The sequence below is a fragment of the Equus caballus genome, chromosome 6, assembly GCF_041296265.1.
Source record: "Equus caballus isolate H_3958 breed thoroughbred chromosome 6, TB-T2T, whole genome shotgun sequence".
Classification (NCBI taxonomy): domain Eukaryota; kingdom Metazoa; phylum Chordata; class Mammalia; order Perissodactyla; family Equidae; genus Equus; species Equus caballus.
This window is the reverse complement of record NC_091689.1, coordinates 76,874,413-76,892,805: the sequence shown is the minus strand read 5'-3', so window position 1 is coordinate 76,892,805 and position 18,393 is coordinate 76,874,413. Positions and strand designations below refer to the sequence as shown.

General features: G+C 40.3%; 1 long non-coding RNA gene across 1 annotated transcript in view; it reads left to right on the top strand.

Annotated features, from left to right (window-relative positions):
• Positions 1 to 16,481, top strand: part of LOC138924795 (uncharacterized) — a 52,948-nt gene extending 36,467 nt beyond the window's left edge. The window contains exon 3 of the long non-coding RNA XR_011440052.1: positions 15,044 to 16,481. This is a non-coding gene — a long non-coding RNA (uncharacterized lncRNA). The remainder of the gene's footprint in view (positions 1 to 15,043) is intronic.
• The last annotated feature ends 1,912 nt before the right edge of the window (positions 16,482 to 18,393 follow it).

Here is an 18,393-nt window from a genome sequence, read left to right as displayed (position 1 = left end):
ATAGTAGGAAAGAGCAAATAAATGTCATCAGCAACCAAGATTTTCAGGATAAAAGAGATATAGGTATAAAATTAGAGAAGTTAAAACCCTGTATTCTGGAAATATGATATGCACTCATAATGTATTTTTCTCTTGAAAACAAAACAAGCAACAACAAAAACAACAAAATTTATTTCCTGGCTCTGGATGCTGAAAAGCCCTAGAAGCGGTGATGTCCCAGGAGCAATTAGTTCCCCTGCCTCCCAGATTGTGGTCTCTAAGTGCTATTTCCTGAGGCTCCTTGGAGAAATTGCTGATTCCAGGTCTGAAGCAGGAAATACACAAGATGAACCTGGAACATCATGTGCCAGAAGGCAAAGAAAGTAGTATAGACTACTGGGGTTTTCAAAGGACTCAGGAGCTGACTTGAAGGGATGTCTACTGGTCACAGATGGGAACCCTTGAGCAATAAGAATGAGTGCAGTGAGTTGAAAAGATCAAATATGTTACAAATCCGTGTTTAAAACCAAACAAATGAAAAACTAATTGGTAATCTTTGAAATTTGCTAGGCACCAACACGTTATTCTGAAAACAAATAAGGGAAAGAATCAAGCATTTTTCCTTACTACTTGAATAAACTTTATTTTCTACTTACAAAATACTTCCGGTGAAAAAAATTATAGAAGATTCCAACTTGTGAGTGCTGAGAGAATGATAGAATTAGAAAATGACCATTTTGCTTCCCGTAATGAAATAATGGATCTAGGTCATCCATGATAAGCAATGGTTGCTAGAATCTTTGGGTGAAAGGTTGATGGAGAACTTCACAGTAGGTGGAGCAGGCTGACAACACCTGATTGCACTCATCAATCTTAACATCAGACAAAGAATGGCAATCAGACATTAATTGCTTCCTGATGTGATACAATAGGAAGTACATAGCTTAACTTAGGATGTATCATTGCCAAAAAAAAAAACAAAAAAAAACTGAACCTGAATCTAATCTAATTTAGCTCTAGCTGCCAGGGTACAGGATTCAGAAGTACTCATTAAATGACACCACAAGAATGCAATCAGCCCATCCACATGTAGGAAATTTACAAACCAAGCAACTTGGTGTCTTCAACAATAAAAGGTAAAAAATGGCGTAAGTGAGAGGGAATTGTTATCAGTTAATAGAGACTTAAGATACTAATTAACCAAATGCAATGTGTGGACTTTGGATCCTTATTCAAACAAACCAACTGTAAAAAGCAATTTATGAATCAACTGGAAATTTTCAAATTGCAGTAGCGTATACATGACATAGAATTCACCATCTTAACCAGTTTTAAGTTACAGTTCAGTGGCATTAAGCACATTCACATTGTTGTGCAACCATCAGCACCATCCATCTCCAGAGCTACTTTATCTTCTCAAACTAAAACTCTACACCCATGGAAAAATAACTCATCGTCTCCCTTTCCCCTAGTCCCTGGCAACTACCAATCTGTCTCTATGAATTTTACTACCCATATTTCACTTAGCATAATGTCTTCAAGGTTCATCCATATTATAGCATGTGTCAGAATTTCCATCCATTTTAAGGCTGAATAAGCTACATTTTGTTTATCCATTCATCCATCAATGGATGCTTGGGTTCTCCCACCTGTTGGCTATTGTCAATAATGCTGCTATGAACATGGGTTATGAGAAATGTCTGAGTTCTTGCTTTCAATTCTCTTGAATATATACCCACAAGTGAAATTACTGGAACAAACAGTAGTTCTATTTTTAATTTTTGGAGGAATTGCCATACTGTTTTCTATGGTGGCTGTACGATTTTACATTCCCACCAGCAATGCGCAATGTATCCACATCTTTACCAACACTTGTTATTCTCTGAGTTTTGGATAGTAGCCATCCTAATGGGCATGAGGTGGTACCTCATTGTGGTTTTGATTTGTATTTCCATAATGATTAGAGATATTGAGCATCTTTGTGCTTATTGGTCATTTGTATATCTTCTTTGCAAAAATGTCTATTCAACTCCTTTGTCCATTTTTAAATTGGGTTGTTTGTTGTTGAGTTGTAGGAGTTCTTGACATATTCTTCACATATTTAATCCCTTATCAGATACATGATTTTCAAATATTTTCTCCCATTCCATGGGTTGCCTTTTACTCTGTTGATACTGTCTTTTGATGTAGGAAAGTTTTTAATTTTGATGAAGTCCAATGGATCATTTTTCTTTTGTTGTCATAGCCAAGAAATCATTGCCAAATCCAATGTTATGGAGCTTCTCCTTTATGTTTTCTTCTAAGATTTTTATAGTTTCAGCTCTTACATTTAGGTCTTTGAAACATTTTGAGTTAACTTGGTATATGGTGTTGAGTAAGGGCCCAACTTCATCCTTTTGCATGTGGATATCCAGTTTTCTCAGCACCATTTGTGGAGAAGATTATCCTTTCGCTGTTGAATGGTCTTGGCACTCTTGTTGAAAATCATTTGACCATGTATATAAAGTTTTAATTCTGGGATCTCTATTCTATTCCAGCAATTGGAAAATTTGGGACAATGACTAGGTAGTTGATGCTATGAAGAAGTTAGTAATAGTTTTATTATGTTCGATAAAGATTTCGTGGGTATGTTATAAAAGGAATGTTCACCTATTAGATATACCACACCATTTATGGGTAAAATGCTATGATGTCTGGAAATAACTCTAAAATATACCAACAGGGTTGGGATGAGGTGGTAGGTGGGGAAACTCTAGGGATAGAGATGAAACATGATTTGCCAAATAGTGATAGTTTTTGAAGCTGGATGGTGGATACATGGGAATCTATTATATAATTCTCTCTTTTGTGTATGTTTGGAATTTTTCAAAATAAAAACCATATAAATTATACAAGAAACTACTTAAAATATCATCTTACCGCAGATGCCTAATAGGCACCTCAAACTTTATATGTGCCTATCCTTGCCCTCCAAGCCTACTCCTCACCCAATAATCATCATCTTGCTTGATAGACCTTCATTACGTGGTTGCTCAGGCCAAAACCATGGAGGCATCCAGGATTTCCTTCATACCTCACAGTAAATCCGTCAGCAAATTTCTCTTGGCTCTATGTCCCAAACCACTCAACATTTTTGCTGATGACTTCCTGGTCCAAGCCACCATCATTTCTCACTTGGACAACTTTAGTAGCTCTTAAGTTTCTCTTTGCTTCCATCTTTCCCATACTCCAGCCCCCTACAAGTCATTCTCTACACAGTTGCTAGAGGAAGCTTTTAAGAAATTAAATTGACGAACTATAGAAATGATCCCTGAAAGTATGATCTCACTCATAAGTAGAAGATAAAAATGACAAAAAAAACCACAAAAAAAACACATAGCATTGGAGATTGGACTGGTGGTTACCATTGGGGAAGGGGGGAGAGGGGAGGGCAAAAGGGGTGATTAGGGTCACATTTGAGGGGATGCACTATAATTAGTGTTCGGGTGGTGAACATGATGTAATGTATACAGAATTTGAAATATGATGCATCCGAAAAAAATAAAAATTAAAAAAATTAAAAAAAAGAAATTAAATTGGATCAGATCTGTCCACCGCTTAAAACTCTCCAATGGATTTCCTTCACATTAAGAATAAAATCCATACTCCTATAAGGCCCTCTGTGAGCTGGGCCCTGCCTACCCCTCCCCTACTTTCTAGCTGAAATTTCTTCCTGAAATATTTTGCCCTAAAAGGCAAGTCTCAGATCAGTCAGGTATCAGCCCACGGTAGTTGCTTCAGAGAAGTCTTTCTTGACTAAGCTATGTGAAGTTGTTAATTCCATCCCCAATGAGCTATCCAAGAATATTGTTCTTTCATAGTACTTATTTTCGAAAGCCTTATTTATTTATTTGCTTACTTGTATATTGTCTGTTGCCTCCCATTACAATGTAAGCTCTAGGAGAGTAGGGACATTGTCTTACTTACTCTTGATTCACCTCAGCCTAGAATAGTGCCTGGTGCTCGGACAGGTGCTCAATACATTTGTATTGAATGAACGAATTTGCTTCCAGGAGATTTCTGGCATTGTGTGAAATGAATTCTGGTTGTCCCTGCAGAGGGAACTAACCATAAGTTGGAAGACTACTAGTATTGCAGTAGTCTAAGGGAGAGGTTGATGGGACCATTTCAGGCCCGCTCAAATGGAGAGGCGGAGTGAGACCCACGCAAGGGAGAATCAACAGATCTGAGCAACTGATTGTATGAGGAGGGAAAGAAATGAAGAAGAGAAAAAAGATTTTGACCCCAAGTTACAGGGCTGGGGAGTGATAGTGGTATAATCAACATGAATGGAAACAGGAGGATAAGGGGGATTATGGGTTCTGTTTGTCATGTATCAGGATGGGATGCTAGTAGGGAATTAGATGTGAGGAATGTGACCCAGGAGAGAGGTCGCCTCTGGAGATACCGCTTTGGGAATTGTCTGTATGAAAATGCTAATTAAACACATGGGAGCTGATTGGAAGCTGCTACAGGAGAGAGCCCAGAGAAAAAAGGGCCAGATAGACCCCGGAGCAAGCCGGGAGACGACTGCTCAGCGAGGAGGGATGGTCCAGTGTCGAATGCTGCCCCAAGGCTGAAAGCTGAGGATGAAGCTGATAAAGGACCATGGAATGTTGTTTTTGAGTCCTATCATTCTCTGCTATTTAAACTTCCTTCTTTTCTCTACTGTAAAAGTTGTTTACGTTTGCTTTCTAGTCCATCAGCCTACAGAAACTTTTCCTAAAACACAACACAATACAACAAAACAAAACAAAAATTCTGCTTTTCTCTACCTCTATGGTCCATGTCACATTCTAATCATCACTCTTCATTGGGTTTCTCCTTTTCTCAAATTGAGTCTTCTGCATAGCCTCGTTCTCCATTTATCTTTCGTTGATCTGTCCATTAGCAGCACAACAATAATAAAATAAGTATATGCCATCCTTACAGGAAAAACCCATATTTTCTCCCTTTTGTTTATTTTTTAATTATACAAGTGACAAATAAATTTATCTTATTAAAAATTTAAATAATTCAGAACCATAAAGAGTAAAAAGTGATATTGTCCCCAAAATCAATGAACTCCTTTCCAGAGTTTACGATTATCATTTGCTGTGTATCATTCCAGATCTGTGTGTGTGTATATGTATATTTTAGAGAAAGAAAAATTATAAATTTCAGGGCACAGATTCAGGTGTGTAGGAAAGAGAAGTTTATTTTTCTAGAATTGAATTGAATTTGTATATTAAGTCCCTTTATACTATGTGGTAGGGAAAGAAATCTTAGTCAGTTCAGAGTTGTCCTAGTCACACACATACCCTTTCCCCACAGGCCTGCCTTTACCCAAGAGTGCATCTAAATTCCAGGGGCTTTGAGCCTGTCAAGGTTTTTTTTGTGTGTGTGTTGGGGGGGACTGAGGTAGTTCTGGATCATCCATCATCTACCCAACTGGTCCTTGGTTGTCCATTCAGTTGTTGAGACATTCCTGCCCCTCTGGTCCATGCAGGGCACTGTTGTGTCCTTCTTATGTTCACTTTCAAGGTTTCTTGGATCTGACTCTTCAAACCCCTCTTGGGCATGCAGAAAACATGTAGCATTCCTTCCCTGTCATGCGAGAAGTAGGAAACTGTTTCAGATGGTCTCAGATTCCCTTAGCCTAGACTTACCACAGACCCCTTTCTGTTACTGTTCTGCACCACGTGGCCTTGCATCTTGTCCCTTCTTTAGGTTTTACCTTGGAGTGAGGACATAAGTCCCCTTTGCTCTAGGATTTCCCAGATCTTTTTAGGCTCCCATTATTCTTCCTCTGCAGAGACCAGCTCTTCAACACCCACATCAGCATCAAATTCTTTTGCTTGTCTCCTCATGCTCCCCCTATTCCAAGTCTGCGAACCATTTATGTAATCTGGGAGTAAAGTGGCCCACTGTCGTGGTTTTCCTGAGACTGAGAGCTTCCCAGGATGTAGGACTTTTATGGATAAAATGGGGAAAATTTGGGGCAAACAGACTTGAGTTGGTCACCTTTTCCGGAGCGGGAGTGGGGATGAGCAGTAAAGTGGAAAACTGGCTCTGATTGGTCAGGAATTCTTCCAAATCTTTTCTTTCTGGCATAACCTCTACACTCTAAATCTTTCAGGGATTAGATACTTTTTGAAACACACAGCAAAGAATTGACTCTTATTTTCACTGTTTCTGTTTCATTACCTCTTTCTGGATTTTTCCATGTTTGCCCTGCTCATTTGGATTGGCAGCTTCTTTAGGGTACATTGTCCCATTTTGTGTTTTAATTTCCTTCCTGGATAGTGCCTTTTGTGTCACTTTTCCGGCCCCCATCCCCTGTAATTCATAGACAAGCCTCTTCTTCAATGGAGCCCAGAAGAGGTTTCCCAGGACTCATAGCCCAGCCTGAGCTGGGGATTATCAGTCCCTGCTTCTCTAGGACAGAGGGACCATGGCTAGTGCATCTTTCTTAGTGGCGCACAAGATCACTGGGGTGGGCAGGGGGTATAAGCAGGCTGGAAGAACGTATTATTTGCATTAATATTTATATTTTATTTTAATTAAAAATAAGAAATTAAGTGTTACTAATATCAATTTATGGACTGAGACCAACACATACACTTGGTGCTATGTCGGATGGTCACAGAACATGTATAATACATGATGTATCCTGAAGGAAGACCGATAGTTCCACGCTGTGGAAGGGGATGCCAGTGGCATCCTCATTCTCTGTTTGTTTTCAGCTTATTGCAAAGGATTGCAACTTATGTACGCCTGGGTAAGTGGATTATTTCGGTTATATTATCTGCATTCAGTTAAAGAAAACCTCATAAAATATTCAAATAACTTAAAATATTGAAGATTCTACTAATAATGTAAGCACAGGAGTAGCAGGACCCACCTCTCCTTTCATTCTTCTCCAGTCACACTGGTCTCTTTGCCTTCCTTCAAATACACTGGCCGCATCCCATCTCAAGGCCTTCGTTCTGGCTGGTCCCTCTGCCTGACATGCTCTTCCCTCAGTTATTGGCAGGGCCCACTCCCTTAGCTCCTTCAACTCTTTGCTCGCATGTCACCTATCATTTAAAATTGCAGCACTTGCCCCTATATTTCTCATTCCCTTCATCCTGCTTTATTATTATTTTTTTATGCTAGCGCTTATCTTCCAACGTATCTTTTAATTCACTTATTTATTATATCTATTATCTGCTCCAAGGTAGTCTTCCTGGGGACATAGGTATTTTCTCTGCTGCTGTCCTGCCTGTACTTAGAATAGTGCCCAGTCCATGGCGGACCATACAGATATGTGGAATAAAGGTAAGAAAATTGCAGACCTGACACTTCTCACTGTTAGTACAAGCTCTTCGTTAGCCATTATATCTGGAAATGTGCAAAAGTGCACCCCCATTGATATCTAAGAGTTTCCAACTTAATGCCTTGCAAGAGCTCCCACCATGCAGTCTAGTTTGCCAGCTGTGGTCACCTCTTAGCACCTGGCCTGGTCTTCCTCCCCAGGCATGTGAAACCACCTGGAGAAGCCTCACTGCTCACACGGCCCTTGGAGAAGAGTGATGTGCAGTCTCTGCCGCGTGCTTCTCGGCTTGTTTTCCTACCCAGACGGTTTTTATAGGAGGACCTTCATGGTGGCCGTCTGAGTAGAAGAGAGGGGAGGAGACGGTCTTGAGCTCCATCTGCACAGCAGGCACCCTGCTTTCTACTGAGATGTCCTGTTTATTTGGAGCGGCTGGAAGCTCCCAAAGCTACCAACCCTGGGCACAAGTTGGTACTGAAGTCTTAACAGTGGGGGGGGGGGGGGGGGGGGGCTGTAGCTCTCTGCCATGCTTTGTTGCCTGAGTCTGTGGGTCATCTTTGTGACCAAAATCTCACAGGTCACTCTTGAATAGATTCATCAGACTACTGGCTTTACTGCCCTCTCTCTTTGGAGGGCACAAAACTAGTTTTAAAAGGATTAGGTTCTTTTATATGCTTTTTCCTTCTCCACTTTTTGTCCTTCCTCACCAAACACTGCCTCTCTTCTTTCAAATTTAGAACCTCTCTCCCATGCTTATGAATATGTGTGAATGTCCATTTATATGTGTCTGCGTTGGGGGAGGGGAGGCAGTGGCAAGAGAGAAGAAAAGTTATCTACATTAGCAGCAGCCAGCAAAAGATGACCCATTATATTAATATTGTCCATTTCTAAGTGAAATATGATCTTAAACCGTGTAGATGTTACACCCCAAACTCGATCACCCCTTTCTGAACTTGCACATTCTGCCCTTGTCAACGAGATAGACTCCTATAGCCTCTCTCGCTCAAGATCCAACTCAAATATCATCTCCTCTGTGAAGCCTTTCCAGCTCTCCCAGGAAGAGGAGAACAATCATTGACTCGAATGAGTAAAGTTGACTAAGTGAAAGCTTAATGGGAGCAATCACCTTATTATGCTGGCTTCTCAACAGATGTATGAATAATGCACGGAAATAAAGTGCTGTGAGAGGATCAAGCAGCTTTGAAACCACCAGAGAAACAATCGCTAATTGCAGAGGGCTAGTTTAATCCATTTGCAGCGTTGATGAAAATAGGAAATGGTTTGCTTTGCCTATTACCCTCAAGAGGAATGATTTTACTCATCTGCCCAGGAGAAGTGGCATGTTGTAGCCATGGGACGAACTCCCCAGTTCTGGCTCAGCTGGCCTCTAAAGCTCTGCTGAGGACAAGAGGCCCCTTTCCTACTTCTGGGAGTTTTTATTCCTTTCCTTTTTCTTTTTTAATCTTATGGCTACTCATAGTATGCACTGTGAATCATGGGAAGTCCTCCATAGTGTAATTTTTCATGACTTTTTTTGAGACTTGAACTTGCTTTGTTAATGTTTTGATAATAATGGGAGGTGTTATTTCTCAAGTGCTTATGATTGCTTAGGACTGTTCTAGTTGATTGACATGGATTAAAACATTTCATACCAGAGCAACTCCATGATGTGGGTATTATTATCGTTTATTGTTATTATTTACAGATGAGGGACTTGAGACACAAGGTTCCTTAACTTGCCCAAGGCCACTCAGCTATGGGATATGAGCCCAGGTGGTTTGTTTCTAGAACTTTTGCTCTTCACCACCATGGCAGTTTCCCGCCTTTCTTTAAGGTGGAAACTTTTCTTTAAGAAAACCATTAATACTGCTGTGTGGGTTTACATTTTACATGATAAATACAAAAAAATGTATTGACTATGAAAACTATAGAGATAACAAATCTATCACACCCACATATTTGTAAAGTTTATAATGTTTAGGCTGCTTTTAGAGGGCAAGCTAACACCAGGAAATACAAACACATCTACTTATTGTAACTGATGCTTCGATATCTCCCTGAGCCTCTGAGGAGTTACATTATTTTGTTTTTCGTTGCATTTATCTGTTGCCCTCAGCCCCCTGTAATGTAAGTCTCATGAGGGCTGGCGTCTCATCTGCTTTGTTTACTTCTGTCTCCCTGATGACTAGAACATAGCCTAGAATATAGTAGGTGCCAAATAAAGCAGACCCAGCTTTTATTTCTTATGCATTGTCTGTTACATATTTCTTATGTTTTTATAGACATTATATATTATATATTTATCTTTATGATATAAATTAAATATTAAATACACATTTATATATTTAAATATTATAAATATGTACATGTATATAAATATATAAAATTATTTATTATAAACAAATTAATACTACTAACAGCCCACTAATATTTGTTGAATCGAATGTGTATCTTTTGGAATTATTCTTCTCTGCCTATTGTCTCTTAATGATGTTACAGTTCTTATTTTATGTGTAGCATTGCATTATTAAAATCCCTTTAGGAAAGCAGGCATGGTCAATAACTTAAGTAACATTTAGTAGTCTATGACAGTCGTATTTTAATAAATACGTCCAATGTGGCATTAATAAACACCCATCTTCACCTTGTGTTCCGACCTCAGCAAGCACAGCAATCCCAGAACATCCCCCGTCCCGCCTCCCTTTCCATCTTTCACTCGTTGAACTTTTGCTCTATCTTCAGAACCTTGTTTGAATGTTAGTCTCCACGAAGTCTTCCCACACACACCCGCCTAGAAAAAAACTTTTCCCTCTGGGATCTCAGAGCACTCTGTAATTACTTGTTTACGTGTCTATCTCGCTCACTAGACTTTGCTCTCCTAGGGGGCGGGATTATGTCTTTAGCATTTTTGTATCCCTGGTACCTGCCACATAGTAGCCACTCAGTAAATGCTGCGTGCAGGAATAATCTTAATGAAGTACTGAGAGGGGACGTGAGACTATCCAAACAGTAAGTAGAATGGATGGAGATAACATTTTTATTATGATATCCTATATCTGAAAAGCTGTGCATAGCGTTAGAGTCAGCCCTTCCTATTTGCGGATTCCGCAGCCATGGGTTCAACCAGCCACGGATGGAAAGGCCTAGGATGGTTGCATCTATATGTACAGTCTTTTTGTCTTGTTATTCTCTAAACAATATAGCATAACAACTATTTGAATAGTATTTTCATTGTCTTAGGTATTATAAGTAGTCTAGAGATGCTTTAAAGTGTACGGGAGGATGTTTGTAGGTTATATGGGAATAGGGCGCCTTTTTATATAAGGGACTTCAGCGTCCGCAGACTTTGGTATCCACGGGAGTCCGGGAACCAAGTCCCCGCAGATACCAATGGACGACTGTACCTGTGAGTGATGGGATGTTGGACTCAAACCATCCTGAAAGTATTTTTAAAAGTTTGCAGTCAGATGAATTAGCCATTATTTTCAAAGGATTACATATTAAAATGTGTTAATTGAAGTAAAAAGTGAAAATGCTATATGTGTTGGGCCCACAGAAGCCCTTCTTAGTGTTGATAGTACACGAATTTATTCTATGCAATTAGTAGGACGCATCAACAACGAATTCTAAATTTCCCCTTGCAAAGGCAGCTCTTTCTTGCTAATTTATATATAGGCAAAAGCCACATCCAGCTTAGAAAACAAGATAAAAATAACTGCACATATTTATAAGCAACTACAGTTACAAACCAGTATGTTCCCCTTTTGAGAATTTGAGAAAATAGTGTAAAATTCAAGTGTGGGTGGTAGTTTGATTATGGAGATCTGTCATCTGCTTTCAGATACATTTCAAGAAAAGCACTGGCTAATTAAATTTATTAGTATTCATCTTCTGCCTTTCAAGAAAAGCCTATGCAAATTATCTGAGGCACATCACATTCCTCAGAAGAGTGCCACACTCTGAGTTGGCCCCGACTCACAGCTCTTTCTAGTAACAAGTTGAGGTGAATTGAGGAGGAAAATGGTTCAGCAGAATTTTCCACTGGAGGATGTATTCTTCAGTCTTCTTTCCCTTAGTAAAGTTAGGAATCTTCAATGCTTTTAAATGGAATAAAAGTCACATCTTTTTAGCTGCAGAAAGAAACCCCAGTGTTTGTCTCTATGACATTGCCTACCAACGAGAAACTCACCAGCTATTTCTCTGTGTGTTTTCCTGGAGGTAAATGGGCATGCACATCTGGTGTGGAAATTGAGAATTCTTCCCCTTTTAGGTTAACTGCAAGAGGGAAATAGAAAAGGTAAATCAGCCATCTGCTGAAGTGTCACTAACCAGGCCACAGGGGTGGGGAGCGTTTACCTCTCAAGGAATCTGGATTTCAAAGTTTTCACAGTAACCTGTTTGTCTTCTGATGCCGTCTGGTCCTCTAGAGCCTGGCTAATGATCTACTAAACATATGGCTGGATTTGCTTTCCTTTTCCATTTTCATTACGGTTTAAACTTCTGGAGGGCAGGACTATGCACCTCTGTTTGTTTCTTCATTTATTTTTTGTGGCTGCAGAACACCTGGAATACTTCAATGCTCAATCTTGGGCAATATTTCAGATGATGACTCTGGATCGGTCTCGAACTATTTCATTAAACAGAGTTAATTTCCTCCTATACCTAAATTGTTCAGTTTGATCGTGCCTCTTTTTTTATTTTTTTTTTTTGGTGAGGAGGATTGTCACTGAGCTAACATCTGTTGCCAATCTTCCTCTTTTTGTTTGAGGAAGATTGTCGCTGAGCTAACATCTGTGCCAATCTTGCTCTGTTTTCTGTGGGATGTTGCCACAGCATGGCTTGACGAGTGGTGCCAGGTCCATGCCTGGGCGCTGAACCCACAAACCCTGGGCCACGAAAGCTGAGCATGCGAACTTAACCATTGAGCCGCTGGACTGGCCCCGATCATGACTTTTTAGGGGGCTATTGAAAATATCAACTTAGTAGCTTTTTAAGGTTTACCAATACAAGAAATTTAGTATTAAAAATCTCATAGGTGGTCCCCTAAGTTTTACAAATCAGGAAAAAACAAGCGCATCATTGGTTACTAGGGAAGGTGCATGCAGTTTTATAATGAAATCCTTATAGCCCTTCCTGGTGTTTTGGGAACGTGGAATTAAAATCCTGATACGTTAATACTTTCAACATTTCAACAACTGTGGATTAATCCCACACATATTTGATCACTTAAAATGAAGAGGGAAGAGATGAAACTGCCCAGATGTACCTTATTTTACTCCATCTTTCACTTTCTATTTATTAGCCACAATTGAGGTTTGAGTTTTGCTAAGTAAATTTCAGATATTTCTAAGAATAGTGGCCAATGCTATTGCTACTAAGAACTATACTTTTTGCATCTGCTCTTTAGAAGTTTGTTAGGAACCGGCCTCTCAAAGAGAGAACCTAGCCCAGCAGAAGGGCGTTGGATCATGACAATGTTCCCGTCTAAGCCCAGCTCCATGACTTTCTCCCGTGCGAGCTGAGAGACGTACCTAACCCTTCCAGGCTGTAGGTTCCTTGTCTGAAACGCAGCTGAGAATTCCCATTTACCGGGTAATTGTGACGGTTAAACCAAGTGATGTACGCAGGGTGCCTGGCACTGAGTAAACAAAACAAATGGTACCTATTAATAAAAATAATAGAGATATTAAAGATCTTTTTAGATGATAACAATAATCAAGGTTTACAGAGTACGTTTTGCAAAAGATAAGTTTTAAATCAGTGAGCAAAGTTCCTCAAATTTGCCTTTATTGACTTTTCTGTATTTACTTGAAGTTTACATTAATTAACTCTCTTTGTTCCTAAAAATTGCCTTAATTGTGATTCTGGTTGTCACTATAACTTGTTCCAGATCAGAAATTTCTTTCTTTCTTCCATCCATTCTTCTGATCCAGCCATTTGACAATCAGTTTTGAGCTTATTTTTTGCACTGGACACATTGAAATATAAACGCTCCTCACAAGAGAATGGGAATCAGAGAGCCTGGTGCAGGTTGGGGACAATCCAACTAGGGAGTGAGCGTCATCTCCTGAACTTGCTATCTTTAGGTCTCGTGATGTAACCTTAAACTTTGCCATATCAGTTTCTTCATCCATGAAATGGAAATACCTTTTCTCCTTCTAATAAGATTGTCATCATGTCCAAATGAGATAATGCACATAAAAGTATTTTATAAATAATAAAGCATGATAGAATAATTAGTATTCTTAATAATGCTATCATTTGGATTTAGGTTTCCGTATTATTTTGAAAACATCTTTCCTGCGAAAACACCATTTCTGTATTTGCTGCTTATAAATTTAATCAATTAATTATGGATCTCTTCTAACCAGCTGGCCTGTCTCCTTCCTGCTACATTGGCAAGTCTCTTTTGTCTTGCACTTACAGGACCGTACAGACAAGATTGTGATTCTGATTAAGCACACAGGGAGTTTAGAATTAGTGCTCATATTCATTCTTGATGCCACCTGAAATCACATTTTTGGTAGGTGGGGAAATTGTGGCATGTGTGTATGTGGCGGTGGAGTACCTCTACATGTACTTTAAAGACCCTCTTAAATTCTCCTTTGTGTAGGAATTCAGAAACAAAAAGAGTATGAATTGTCTCATGACTTGCCTAAAGTGTTGTTTTGTGTGTGTATGCGAGGAAGATTGGCCCGGAGCTAACATCTATTGCCAATCTTCCTCTTTTTGAAGATTGTTTCTAAGCTAACATCTGTGCCGATCTTCCTCTATTTTGTATGTCGGATGCCACCAGAGTGTGGCTTGACCAGCAGTGCTGGGTACCCACCTGCGATCTGCCTAAGCGGAGCACACGAACTTAACCACTAAGCCCCAGGGCCGGCCCCTAAAGTGTGTTTTTTATTTCTAGCAGCATATGAATAGTCTACAACTAGGTTTCTAAAATATTTCTGAGGGGCGACCAAAATATCCAAAGAACTTTCTAAACATAGGCTGATAATTTGACCAATGCTTGACTCAGCTTTCTGGATAAGAAGTGTAGAGCTCTCTGGCAGGAAATTTGGCATCCACTGTATAGTATATTGCATAGATGGGAAGAGAAGTGAAAGAACTTTCTCCTAGCAGGCGCACCTACGCTCATGAGAATCTTGTGGGATATGTGCAGGGTTGGCCATAAGCATAGCAGAATGAGTGGCTGCTCGCAGGATGTGACATTGAGGCCGTCAGGTACCTGCTCTCAAATATCACCCCATCCAAGTAAAACAGATCTTGAAATCTCACCACTTGGAGAGATAACACATGGTTCCTTGCGGGGAAATTTAGAGGCAGCTTTTAGCTGTAAAAATAGTCCCTCATCAAATAGAAAGTATACTACCCCGAGAACACAGAGAAGCATTTAGTACCTGGACTAAACATAAGGAACAGTGAGCTAGTTTATAATGAATAGTAAATCACGCTGAACCCCTTCCTCCATCCTGCATAGCCCATATGATTCAGGGGATGCTGACCCCTCCTCTCGCTCCAGGCTTCAGTCTCAATCAATCACGGGAATTCCAGTCTCCTTGGTCGTGGCTGGTCCAAGAGGGCAGCTGAAGCCAGTCATCACATGGCATTCCCTGCCAACTGTGGGTACTTGGTCTGTGCTGTCTCCCATAGAAGGAAAATATGGATTTTCCTTCTATGGTTGGAGGATTTGTAGTCTACGTTTTTTTTCTTTCTCTTTCTTGTTAGATGGAACCAAGAAATCTTGTTGCTCCATTGTTGCTGGTTGCCCTAGTGGATGCCTGAGGACAATGAGAACATGCTAATGAGGGCAGAGCTGAGTGAATACCAGAGAAACAGAGCCAAAGCCCGTGCCTGGAGTGTGGACATCCTGTTACAGGAAATAATATTTTTCCTTATTGTTTAAAACGTTTTGAGTCAATTGTCTGTATCTTTTAGCCCAAAGCATTCTAACTAATTTAGCTCTCAGTAAATATTTGTTAAACAATTTGTTAAATGAATGGATAAGGGTAAAAGTGAGTGGGAAGAAAGCCAGGGAGGCTGGGAGGAGAGGAGAGGGGTTGGTCAGTGGAGAACTCCGATTTCTTGAGCCAGGAGTGGATTCCTGGACGGGGCCCCTGGCCAACGAGCTGCTGTGAATGTGGCCCTGGCAGGAGACTGTGAGGGGCCTATCTAAGTCCCCAGGAGCTGCATTGGGAGAGTGCTCATCAGAGTCCATGTGAGTGGGAACTGAACACTGCCTGCACCCCAGGCTCGCTCCAGGGTTCAGTCTGCAGGAGCATGATGCCGTTCACTTTCATTTGTTAATTTATTTACTAGAACTGCGGATCCTGTGAGATCGAGTACTTTATCTACTTTGTTTATTCCTGAATCCTCTCAATGCCTAGAAGAGGGTCTGCCACAAGGTAGGAACTCAGCACCTATTTCTTTTTTTTAGTAATAGATTTACTGAGATATAATTCAAATACCATCAACTTTACCCTTTTTTTTTTTTTTGAGGAAGTTTAGCCCTGAGCTAACTGCTGCCAATCCTCCTCTTTTTGCTGAGGAAGATTGGCCCTGAGCTACCATCCATGCCCATCTTCCTCTACTTTTTATATGTGGGACACCTACCACAGCATGGTGTGCCAAGTGCCATGTACACACCCAGTATCCGAACCGGTGAACCCCGGGCCGGCGAAGCAGAATGTGCGCACTTAACCACTGCGCCACCGGGCCAGCCCCAACTTTACCCTTTTAAAATGTAGAGTTCACTAGTTTTTAGTATATTCACAGAGTTGTGCAACTATCACCACTACCTAATTTCAGAACATTTTCATCATGCCAAAAAGAAACTCGTTAGCAGTCACTCCCCATTTCCTCCCACCACCGGCTCCTGGAACCTATGAGTCTACTTTTTTTCTTTTTTAGGAAAGGAACATCCTTATCTCCAAAGAGAAAGGGACCGAGAGAAGAATCCTAACAAACAGGCCATGCTAAGTTCCCCCATTTTACCGCAATGACCTCATACTCCTTAACCTATCCTGTTCCTCCATGGCTGTCCATCCATCGTCAGACCTAGCGCTAAAGTCCACAGGTCTAACTGTTTCTTTGGGTCTTCATTTCCTTATGAAGGCTTTTGTGTTATGTAAAATTAATTAAATAAATTTGTATGCCTTTCTCCTGTTAATCTGTCTTTGTCAGTTTAATTTCAGACCCAGCCAGAGACCCTAAGAGGGTTGAGGAAGACTTTTAAAATCTGAATTTTAAAAATTGAGATATAATTCACATACCATACAATTAACTCTTTCAGTGGTATTTAGTATACTCACAGAGTTGTGCAACCGTCACCAATATCTAAGTCCAGGATATTTTCCTCACCCCAAACAAAACCCATACGCCTTAGCAGTCATTCCCCATTCCCCTCTTCTCCGGCTCCTGGCAACCACTAATCTACTTTCTGTTTCTGTGGATTTGCCTATTCTTGACATTCCATATAAATGGAATCATGTGATAAATGGCTTTTTGTGTCCGGCTTCTGTCACTTAGCATGATGCTTTCACGGTTCATCCATGTTGTAGCATGTATCAGTACTTCATTCCTTTTTGTTGCCAAATAATATTCCACTGAATGGATATACCGTAATTTGTTTATCCATTCATCAGTTGAAGGACATTTGAATTATTTCCAGTTTGGGGCTGTTATGAATAATGCTGCTATGAACATTTATCTGACAGGTTTTTACGTGGAGATGTTTTTAATTCCCTTGGGTATATATCTAGGGGTAGAATTGCTGAATCATATGGTATGTCTATGTTTAACTTTTTGAGGAACTATCAGACTGTTTTCCAAAGTGACTGCACCATTTGACATTCTCGGAAGTGTGTGAGGGTTCTTATTTTTCCACATCCTCACTGACACTTGTTTATTATCTGTTTTAACTTTAGCAGTCATGCTGAATGTGAAGTGGTACTTCATTGTGCTTCTTTGACGTATATTTTTAAAAGAGCCAATAAATCTGGATCAAGAACCTTGTTTGATGTGTGTCATGAGGTTTTTCTCTGCCACCCTCTGATTACCCTGTGAGGATGTCTCCCCAAGCACTCCCAGAACAACTGGAAGAGCAAAGGTAATCCCTGGAAATCTAGTGGGCTGGTGGGGAGTTTGGCCTGGGTGCAGAAGGATCTTCCAAGCTGTAACCGTGAAGAACAGACAGCATCATTGCACAAAGACAGTGCCTTTTCCCAAATGATGTCTTGCTATCTCTGCAAGAGCAGCACTAAACAAACACAAAGACTGGAAACATTAAGGGAAGAGTATAAAGGATAAGAGAGATTTGCCTGGACTTCACGAGAGGCCAGAAGGAGGGGAGGTTCTCCCAGCAAAGTGATGGCAGAGGTGGCAGGTAATGATAGGAATGGAGGTACCATGTCTCTGCTTTACCTCTGCCATTCTCCAGCAACCAGCCCTTGGGGGTTCTTAGCAGGGAAACTCTTGGCATTTGGTCAGGAAATTCTTCCTTGGGTGGCATTGTCCCATGGCAGAGCAGGGCTTTATCATTCCCTGCCTCTGCCCATAAATCCCAGTATCCAACCCCCCATCCAGCGTCTCCTCTCTCCAGTCATCATGAAAACCAAAAATGGCCCCGCCTAACTTCCAAAACCCTCTAGGGTGGTGGTGTCTTCCCTTCTCTTGACCATTAGAGGAACTAAAAAAATAAATAAATAAAAGCAGAATTATATAATGTGCATACATGTCAGTTATGGGCATCCTGGACCGACAAGTTAAATAGTTATCTTATCTCTATCAAGTTATGAAAGTTTTCAGAGGAACTCTGATGTCCAAGACACAAGAAGGCCCCAAGTGGTAACTGGAATCCCTGAGCTAATGGAAATCATATATGATATGACTATTAGATTAACTAAAACATTCAGTTTTCACTTTGGACAGGAATTCTGTCATTTTGTGTAGTAACTCATTTTATATTAATCAGAAACTCTGATTGGCTATTTAATATATCTTTGATTTAAGAAAAAGGAAAATGAATTAAATGCTACGTAGTAATTACAGCTTATTTAGTAGAAAATGTCTTTAGTAAC